The following is a 10776-nucleotide window of genomic DNA, read 5'->3' as shown; positions in this document are numbered from 1 at the left end:
TTGCTGTGATTTACGTCAGAGTGTTCTGCCTATGTTTTCCTCTAGGAGTTTTATAGCATCTGGCCTTATGTTTAGGTCTTTAATTCATTTTGAGTTTATTGTTGTATATTGGTGTAAGAAAATGTTTGAATTTCATTCTCTTACATACAGTTGTTCAGTTTTCCCAGCACTATTTATTGAAGAAACTATCTTTCCTCCACTCTAGGTTTTTGCCTCCTTTGTCATAGATTACTTACCATAGGTGTCTGGGTTTACTTCTTGGCTTTCTATCCTGTTCCATTGATCTACATTTTTGTTTTTGTGCCAGTACCATGCTGTTTTTATGACTAAAGCTTTGTAGTAGAGTCTGAAGTCAGGGAGCCTGATTCCTCCAGTTCTGTTTTTTCTTTTCAATATTGCTTTGGCTATTTGAGGTCAAGCCAGTTATATATTAATGCACATTTCAATAATTATAAGTTCAGATAACAACTGATTAAAAAATCAACATATTTTAAATAATTTCATTAAAACCTATCATAGTCCATTGCATCTTAGTAAAGGAAAATATTTTATTTTACTTCAACTCACTAATTTGCTCTGGGAACCCTAGATACATACTATTTTAATGCTGCTATTCAGGAAGTCAAAAGTATAACATTTTTAAAAACATCTCATCATCTGAATCCCCCCCATATTTTTCTACCTGGTTAGCCCTCAGGACCTTTCACTAAAAGGCATTCATACGAGCCCTACCCCACTACTTCTAACCATCAGAACTCGCTGTTCTATTGAATAATCCAAATGCCACTAACTTGAAATCTGGCCTCACTTTGGCCTTAGCATTGGGATTTTAATAGTCATTTCCTCTTGCATCCCAGCCAGGCTCTAACTAAAGAAGGAGTCAGAAGGGTAAGTACCCAGTCTGATTGGTCTACAAAGGACATCAAAACATCAGGGAATATACAGAAATGGTGCTATCAGTTTCCACATATGACCACAGTCACAGGCACTGTGGTTCATTTCACATGGAGGAAGGTAGTGTCCTCAAGGGAAAATTTCAAAGCTGCTCCTGGATGGTGCTGACCTCTTTGTGTTTATTATTTCCACAAGGTAAACATGCACACTTCATGATGTGACTACAGTAACCTGAAACTGGCAATCCTGTCAACATCATGTAATGCCTTTTGCTATACATGCTATCTGTATGATAAAACTGGTAGCATTATTTTAAAGAAGTTATCTGGTTCAGAAAGTTCCAAAATAAAAATAAAGATAAAATAGGAACAACTAACAAGTGAGAAATACTCTGCCTATATAAAAGTCAGGTGAAAAACTTTCAAAATATTTTGATAAGATTTGGCAAAAATTCCCATGTAAGTTACTTTTATCCTCAGTGAGTCCAAGTGACTAAACCTATCTGATCAAGAGGCTATAAAAACCTATAAGTGAAAGATAAACCCAGTGAGTTAAAATATTAGGTTATATTTGATACAATGCATGTAATTTTATACATAAACATTTTCTCAGCAAAATATATATATGTCCCTCTCCCTAATAAAAATGATGAACAATTATTTTGCAAATATTGATAAAGGGTTGTCAGATTATTAGCCTGCCTTTGGTATCTGCACAGATTTGACTATGTTGAGTCCTGGCCTATTATGTTCCTCTCTTAAAGTCAGCACAAAGTGAGAGGAAAAACACAGAGGTCATGTAGATGAAGGCAAAAACAATGGCTCTTTTTTAACCAATAAAAAAAGATCCTTGGGACCAAAGTTGCCTTTCTCATATCTCAGCTCTGAATTAATTCCATGCATCAAGTTCCTGGCAGAGACAGACCAACACCAGCCTCCCTTAAAAAGCAAAAGGCTTTTAACACTAAGTTCACCTATTAGCTAAAGGAGAGCACATGCTTCTTTCAGTAGGAAGATCCAAACATAAGAAAGAGGAGGCAAATGAATGCCCAGTAATTATTCCAAAATCCACAATCAGAATTTTGTTCTACCTTGAGGTAATAAGTAAGATCAATAAGATTCTGATAAGTAAGGCTGGGAAGTGGCCTTAGTATTGGGATTTTAAGAGTTCCCCAGGAGACTCCAATGAGCAGCCATAGCTGAGAACCACTGCACTCATCCCATGTTCAAACAGACGAATGAGCTCAAAAGTCTGTCCCATCTCTGTGGGGTCAATCTCTCAATGTCAGCTACAGCTTCTTTGCAGTTTCTTCTCTAACACTTTGCTCTCCAAGAGCTCTGAAATGGGGTGATGTGGTTTATTAATGTGATTAACTTCAAAGATGAAAAATTCACTCCCTATTCCATTCCCAACCCAAATTTGCCCAACTGTAAAATCTGCAGCTCATCAGAGGTTCTACAATGTTATTATTAATAACATAAAATATTGTACTTCAGAGTTCCTGTTGTGGCTCAATGGCTAATGAATCTGACCAGGAACTATGAGGTTGCGGGTTTGATCCCTGGCCTTGCTCAGTGGGTTGAGGAGCCAGCATTTCATGAGCTGTGGTGTAGGTAGCAGACGCAGCTTGGATCCTGCGTTGCTGTGGCTCTGGTATAGGCCGGCAGCTACAGCTCCGATTAGACCCCTAGCCTGGGAACCTCCATATGCCGTGGGAGCGGCCCTAGAGAAGGCAAAAAGACAAAAATAAATTAATTAATTAATTTTTAAAAAATATTGTACTTATTAAGAGAATACCAAGAGTAAGTGTTCCCAAGTTTGCGTATAAATCGTCTCCAATTATGAATCTTACAGGGAGAAATTAATGTTCAGAAATGAATTTTTTCACAAGTTAAAGTCTAAAATTAAATTTTCTTATCTTTTAAAATTCAAAATCTCAAGAATTTTAAATCTACATGATTATTATATAATCCCTCTGAATTTTTAACTTTGCTGAACCTCAACTTGGAGGATCATGATGCCTGGGTAGAATTTGGATTTTTCAGTAGCTGTTGCCTGGGCTCTTGTCTGCCATATGAATTTAATTTTCTCAGACCCCTCAAGTTGAATTAAATGGCAAGATTTGCATATGTTTCACTTATGTGTTGCACTAGTCCCATAATGACAAAATAAGCCCCGACTGTAGTTAAATCCCAACATTTCTAGGTCCCCAGATCTAACAAGCACTTAGTGTTAGGATGGACCATAGCTAAGACTCCATGCTAAAAGGGGTAAGAGTTGACAACAAAGATCTCTGAGCTCATCCTCACCAGGACACCACCTATGCCCTTCAATAAAACGGGAAGAAAGCTCCCACTGGTAAGCAAATTTTGACACTATGTATGTACATTTCCCCAGGGGAAACCCTCTCCAGTATATACTGTCTTTCTTCCGAAAAAGAGCAGCATTCGAGACACCTTGAAGGAATAACATATGACCGCAAAGTTTAGAGAACTGCGATAACGACAGCATCAGTCATCAGATGTTATTTGAGGTATCTTTTTTTGCTTTTCTACATAACAAAAGAGCTCTAAATTTTCACTTTTTCCTTCGAGCACTGTGTTGGAGGATTTGTGGGCAGGGAAAGATCACCTACAAAGGAAGCTATCAGCAGCCCAGGCTGAAGGGGTGAGAGGAAGGAGCAGCAGCCATAAGGGAGGGACTGCCCAATAGGGATACGCAGCCACCGCCAAAAGGTAACTTGTCAGCCAGGGAGCCAGTGAATAATACCTCAGCCTCCCTCTTGCTTTCTAATCCCCTGGGTCTTCCACTGGCCAGACTCACTAGATCTAGAGGGTGAAGAAGCCTAAGTGGTAGAGGTCACCCTCCAGAAGCACAGAGCAAGTCTGGAAAGATGGATGGTGGGTCTGGAGGAGAAAGTAGAGAGCAAGGAGCACTTCTTCCATGTTCTTTGGCCACCTGTTATTCCTCCATCCCTTCAGGAAGGCTCAGTTGAGCTTCTAAATGTTCAGGCTACATCTTAAGGACATCCCTGTCTGTTCTAACACAGGTAGTACTAAACTGTTCCTAGAATCTGCATCTCTCTTCTTTCCTTTTACTTTCTGGCTCAGAGCTATGATTTTGGAAAAATATTCCTTCAGATTTTGTCTTGCACATTCTCCTCTAGCAAGAAATAAGAAATAAAAACAATCTGGCTGTACCACAATCATCCACTGTTCAAACCTTCCCACCTTCAAAATATCACTGAGTTGCATAATCCCATTCATCAAGGACAGACTCAGTCTTAGCTGACTGTCAGATCTCCTACAGAACAGAAAGAGATCTTTCTTTGAAAACCTCCTCCTCCTCCCATCCCCCCACAAGAAGTTCCCTCTATAATTACTTACCAAAAAGCACGTTTCAGAGCCGCAAAGTATCACGCAAATATAAGGTGTTTTACTGCTGCCTTTATGACTTAACGGTACCCCAAGCTCCTCATCCCAGTGTACGAAGGATGAAGCATTCTCTGAGGCACAGAATACTTGGGTATCCATCCTAATGAATAAAATGTCATTTACCACCCTGGCATTTTTCTGAGCTCTAGAGACTTCAGAATCATTTTTGGCATTTCTGTAATGCCAGGGAATTGCATTCTTTTTAAGCTAATTGCCTGGAAAAAGCAATTCTGCCTCTCATATGCGGAATACAAGTGCCTCCTGTCTAGCCACAACAGAGTCCTAAATATAAAGATGGATCCATCTCCATCCATCATCACCACTCTGATTTTCCAGGCTGCAGTCCCTGTGCTCAAGGTTCCTGCATTTACTTCAGTTGAGCCCTCTTCTTTCTGGGTAGAGCTTTCCTGTCATGTACAACAACAGCCATCTGACTGCAGCCCCCCTCCAAGCCTCCAGGCTCCTTCTGACTGTGCAGAGAAGTTGAATTTTCATAAAAATGGCATTCTCTGCTTTTAGGATAGCCAGAATGATAAAAGACACTGAACACCTAAGTTCTCTTTCATTGGGCCCATTCATTCATTCTCTCACCAAATATCTACTGAGCCCCTCCAATGCACAGGGTACTTGGGAATAAAAATACAGAGAAAATACAAATCCAACGTTGACTTTCCCATCATCTTGGACAGAGGGGCCTGTCACCTTGTTTCTGAGGAAATGCATTTGGTCTTTTTAACTGGTTGTATGTTCCATAAGAATCACCAGAAGCTGTTGGTGTCATGAAAAGAGTGATGAACCTAAACTCAAGGGTGGGCCAAAGATGGTCAGGAGCATGTAAGCAGGGTATTCAAATCGGTCCTTGCAATGAAAGCCACACAGAGTCAGAGCAGACACGTTGAGAGAGTCCGCACAACCCAAGCACGGAAAACACAAAAGGAGAAAAGAGGAGAAGCACATTCCATGAGGAAATCTTGAGACTGAAGGCCGCAGAGACTGACAAGGAGACCTTTGCTCACACCTGCCCTCTCTGCTTAAGACAGCCCACCTCCACCACTTCAAATCCACCTTGCTGATTCCCATTCATCCTACGAAACCAGGCTCAGCAGCACTTCCACCTGGAAGCTCATCCTTGCCACCACCTCTTCCAGGTGGAGTTTGGTGTCCCTTCCTATTAACACCTGGGGCTTTTTGTATACCACTGCATTCTGCATACTGGTATATATGCATATCTCGCTCCCTACCACACTATAAGCTACTTAGGATATGGATTTTTATCTTATTTATTATTTAAGCACAGAGCTTGTTACATTTAGCACTCATCTGTTTGTGGAATGAATGAATGAATGAATGAAGAAGGCTAGTACATTCTTTAGAAGCCTGGAGGCTTGCCCCTTACAGGAATGCCTTCCCTGATTTACACTTCACTTCATTTACACAAGGACTCTGCAGACTAAATCATGCAGTAAATATCCTTCTCTCCTTTAGGTCAAGGGCAGAAAGTCAGCAGTGTCAGTTAAGGTCTTTCAGTGTCTTTCTCTCAGCTAGAGAGACAAGCCATCACGGTTTGCAGGCTTTCCCTGTCTTCTGTGCTTTGGAGGGATTTGGCTATGGGGCTCTTAATGAGATCAAGCCGAATCAGACAGTTTCATCCTGTCAAAAGGCATTGAAAATCTTTCCTGGGTGATTTATCATGGAAATACACATGGCAGGAAAGGGGAAGGGGAATTAGAGGAAGCAGAGAAAGCCACGCTCAGCCTGCAGGGCTCAGCTGGCAGGATGCCCGCAGGATGCCCGCAGCAGCTGGTGGACAAGGCTGCCTTGACACAGGGACGGATGGGCTCCTGTGAAGAGGCCACCTCCTGAAAATAAATAATCATTGCTGGACAGTCCCACTCCAAGAAGTGCGTTAACACAGAACAGCCGCAGCCAGTAAATCCCGGCCAACGAGCATGGTGGAGTGAGTGGGGCCGGATTAATTTGCAGCTGCTGGCAACACCTGACACATCAGTTAAAATATGGAGTAGCTTAGATTTGCTCCCAAAAGTCAATAGCAGCACCATCACTGATTTAAAGCCAGGGCATCCACAGCTCACCAAAGTCACTGCTAGTGAGAGACTTGGGTAGGAGAACATAAATAATGAGAAATTTCAGCATGCCTCCTGTATCCTCAACACACCTGTAAATATTTTGACTCCTCTCTCTTGCACCTCCCCTCCCTGAAGGCAGGGCTTATCTCAGGATAACCTTTTTTGTGTGTCAGTGACTTCATTTTATTTTTATCGGGGTACATACGCCACTATAGCAGAGGGACATGTTTTGTTAAATGCAGCATTTACAAACCTGCGCTTAATAGAAAGCAGTTGCCATTTGAAAAAGAGGTGCCAGATTGCACCACGGGACGCTTGAGGGCAGAGACTCCATCTTCCAAGGCCGCAAGCTTGCTCTTTGCCACACAGGATTCTGAACATGAAGAAGGCGTCGATGGAATGCAAGCGGCACCCTGCCCCAGGCCCTTCAAGGCTCATGCGGGAGAGAGACCAGGGACAGAGAGAGAACATTAGCTGAAAGAGAGGCCATTGCACCAAAATGTGGTGCTTCAAAGAAGTGATTCCAGAGTGATCTGGGACAGAGGAAGGGAGCCTTAGCAGGGCCTGGAGGAAGAAAGGATACCTCAGTACACAGGCCAACGCAGGGATTACCCAAAAGACCTCTCCTCAGAGACTCACAGCATGTGCCCATTATTTTACCAAACAGCATTCGAGCTGAGCAAGCTTTTCTTTTTCTATTTCTTACCGTTCACACATACCCTTTCCAATACGCAGGATTCTGTGTAAGACAAATATGTGTTGAGTTTGAAAATCCACTGACAGCAGGGGGAGGAGCACCAGAAGCAAGCAGGAGTGAGAAAGGGTGGTTTTCAATTTATCAAGATAAGAATAATATTGGCCATTGTTTTGTTTTGTTTTTTAAAGAAGTTATTGTTAATAATATTAACAATAAAAAGACAAAGAAAGTAAATGTAGCTATAACCCAAAAAGGCTCTGTGGGCCTTGAGGAATAGTCACTGACCTTCTGGGTGTTAGGCCAAACAAAGTAAGACAAAGAATTATCAAAAATCATTGAAGTTCTATCATTTGTGACTTGAAATCCTGCCATTTGCTCTAGCCTGGATAGACTTTGAGGGCATTATGCTAAGTGAAATAAGTCCGACAGAGAAAGACAAATACTGCATGATCTCACTTATGTGTAGAATCTTTAAAAAGAAAAAAAAAAAGGAAAACAGAACTCAGATACAGCGAACAGATGGGTGATTGTCAGAGATGGGGAGTGGATGGTGGGCAAAATGGATGAAAGGGGTCAAAAGATATAAACTTCAAGTCACAAAATAAATAAGTCATGGGAATGTAATGTAAGGTGACTAGAGTTAATAATATTGTATTGTATATTTTGAAGTTGCTAAGAGAGCTGACCTTAAGTTCTTATCACAAGGAAAAAAAATGTGTGATGATGGATGTTAACTAGACTTATTGTGGTGAACATTTTGCAATATGTACATATATTGAATAATTTACACTTGAAAATAGTATAATGTTATATATCAATTATACCTCAATTTTTAAAAAGGTAGAAACTTCCAGAATTTTTTAGAGTCAAGATCTCACTTATTTCACTAATAGGTATACTACTATCTTATACCAATAAATAAGCCGAATTTTTTTAAAAAACATTGAAATCCAGAAAGCATTTCCTTGTTAATTAATAGGAATTAGTTTCCTAGGGCTGTGGTAGCAAAGTACCACCAACTGAGTGACTTAAAACAACAGGCATTTGTCCTCTCATGGTCACGGAGTCTAGAAGTCAGAAATCAAGGTGTCAGCACAGTTGGTTCCTTTTTTTTAAGAGCTTCTCAAGGAGAATCTGTTCCTCTCTTCCAGCGTCTGGTTGTGGCTGGCAATCCTTGGTGCCCCTCAGCTTCCAGGCATCCCACTCCAATCTCTGCCTCCACCTTTCCTCTGTGTATCTGTGTCCCTGTGTCTAGACTTCGCTCTTCTTATGAAGACACCAATGCTTAAATTAGGGTTTGGCTAATCCAGTATGACCTCAACTTACTTGATGACATCTTAAAACCTCTATTTATAAATAAGATCATATTCAAAGGTCCCAGCGATAAGAACTTCAACATAATTTTGGAGCAGAGGGGAGAGGGGACACAGTTCAACTTGCCACAAATACCCACTAATCTTGATCACTTTCTAACTATTAACCACTTACCAAAGATCAGTTATTCACCCCCCAAAATCTGATCCAGGAAAATGTAGCCAGCTCCCCACTTGATCTTGTTGTTTTATCCTGAATATTGCCTGCATAACTCCCACAAGGTGGAGAAACTACGTATTTGGCAATAAATGAAGGAAGGCTTCCTTTCCTTAGCTGAAGGTATGAGTGAGCTATCCACTGGTCCCCACTCTCAAATAGCTGTGTGTGTGCATATCCAAGTGTGTTATGCTTGAACATAACACAGCTGCAAAATGGCTCTATTGTGGTTTCTCTATTTGCACTCCCATTTTTCATCTTTCTATAGAGACTTGGCATTCTAGAACACTGCACATTCTGAACAAAATGTCCCTTTCTTATTCAGCACCTCATTTTGGTAGATAAAAGGTGAATGAAATGCTAAAAGTAATATATAATTTGCTCTTAGCAAATGGCAGAGAAGTAATGATGTTTTATAGAGGAAAGACTAATTACAGTGGGAACCAAACATAGTAAGGACTCACTTTTAATCTTTCATAACAGCAAATGTCACTAACACATCTGAGTGTTTTTTGCTCCTTAACAGCAGCTGGAAATAATGGTGGTTGGGGAAACTGTTACGTTTGTACTAAAGTTGTCCCAAAGTTTGATTTATAGTCAGTCATCTCCCATTTGGCAGCAGTTTCAAAGGAAGCAGCAGTAGTGAGAAGTCTGGCAGATTTTGCCCTTGTGGTTAATATATTAAACAAAAATGAAAACTAATCTACCTTCAGATGGAAGTATGGTACTTAAAGTGGAGACGATCTTGTAAAATGTTTCTCCTTAAAAATGATTTTATTAGAGCAATTAAAAATGTAGAAAATGGTACTATCTTCCTAAAGTTGTATAAGAGCTCTGTTCTAATCTCCCTTGCTCTCTAGAGCTTGATAAATCTATATATAGCCAACCCTGGTATATGCTTCACTCATTATCTCTATATATAGATCTGTAGATAGAATATTCACTGTGAACATAGGTCACACTGTATTCACAGGAGAAATGCCTCTTCAAACCTTGAAAATATAAAATTCCTTCACTAGTTCACAGAGTTGGCTCTGAGAAGTGAGAAGTCAGAGGTAATCTTTAAGTCTCACAGTTATGCATGTATTTATTTATCCATTCAGCAAATATCTACATGTAGCATCTATTACACGTAAACACTTTTTTCCACTGCTGTGGGTTTAACAACAGCAACGAAAAGAAAAAGTCTCTGTTTTCTAAGATCGTATAAAAGGGGAGAAACCTATAATTCCACTTTTGGCAGTGCAGCCAGTGCTACCACATTTATATTATAAAAACAGGTATTCTGATATAATACAGGCAGCTCCTGCAGAAGTAACAAAAGCAAAGTTTGAAACATATTATTGGTCTTTAAGGAAATCAGAGAATCCTTATCGAGGGGAAAAAGGAACATAAGGTTTATGTTCTTCTGATCTGTAAAGCAGAAGCCAGGGGTAACCAGAAAGAGGGTACCAAGCCCCAAAACCTAGACTTTTTAGATTAGCCAAAGGGAAGTGGGAGGTCAGTCCTTTCCAGGGGTTCTAAACCCGGATTTTGAGGGCTCTCAAAGTATTCATAGAGAGTTCAAAAAATTCATGGACTTGGATGGGAATAAAAACTACAAGTTTATTTTCATATATTTCTAATTACAATTTCATTTAATTACAAAATGTAAGCAGTAAATCATAGTAGTATGAGCAATAACTGTGTCTTTGCCTCCAATAGAAATCATTGATATTTTGTATCACATTAGACCAAGGGAGATAACTTGAAATGATATTTAATTCATTGTGACTGCTTTGCCATTATGGTCGTTACTGGACAGATCACTAGGTTTCATTATTTGACGCATGAATAAAGGAGCACATATATTACTGTTTCACATTTGTTTTTTGGTATTTTTCTAACTATTGTCTCAGTCCATTCAGGATGCTATAACAAAATGCCATAGACTGGATGGCTTATAAACAACAGAAATTAATTTCTCACAGTTCTTGAGGCTGGGTAGGTCAAGATTAGGGCACCAGCAGACCTGGTGTCTGGTCAGCTTCCTGGTTCATAAATGTCCATCTTGCTGTGTCCTCAAATAACAGAAGGAGGCAAAGGAGTGCTCTGGGTTCTCTTTAACAAGGGCACTAATGCCATTCCTGAGTGC

The sequence above is a fragment of the Phacochoerus africanus genome, chromosome 11 (genome assembly GCF_016906955.1).
Source record: "Phacochoerus africanus isolate WHEZ1 chromosome 11, ROS_Pafr_v1, whole genome shotgun sequence".
NCBI lineage: Eukaryota > Metazoa > Chordata > Mammalia > Artiodactyla > Suidae > Phacochoerus > Phacochoerus africanus.
The sequence above is the reverse complement of the archived record's forward strand: the minus strand, read 5'-3'. Positions refer to the sequence as shown.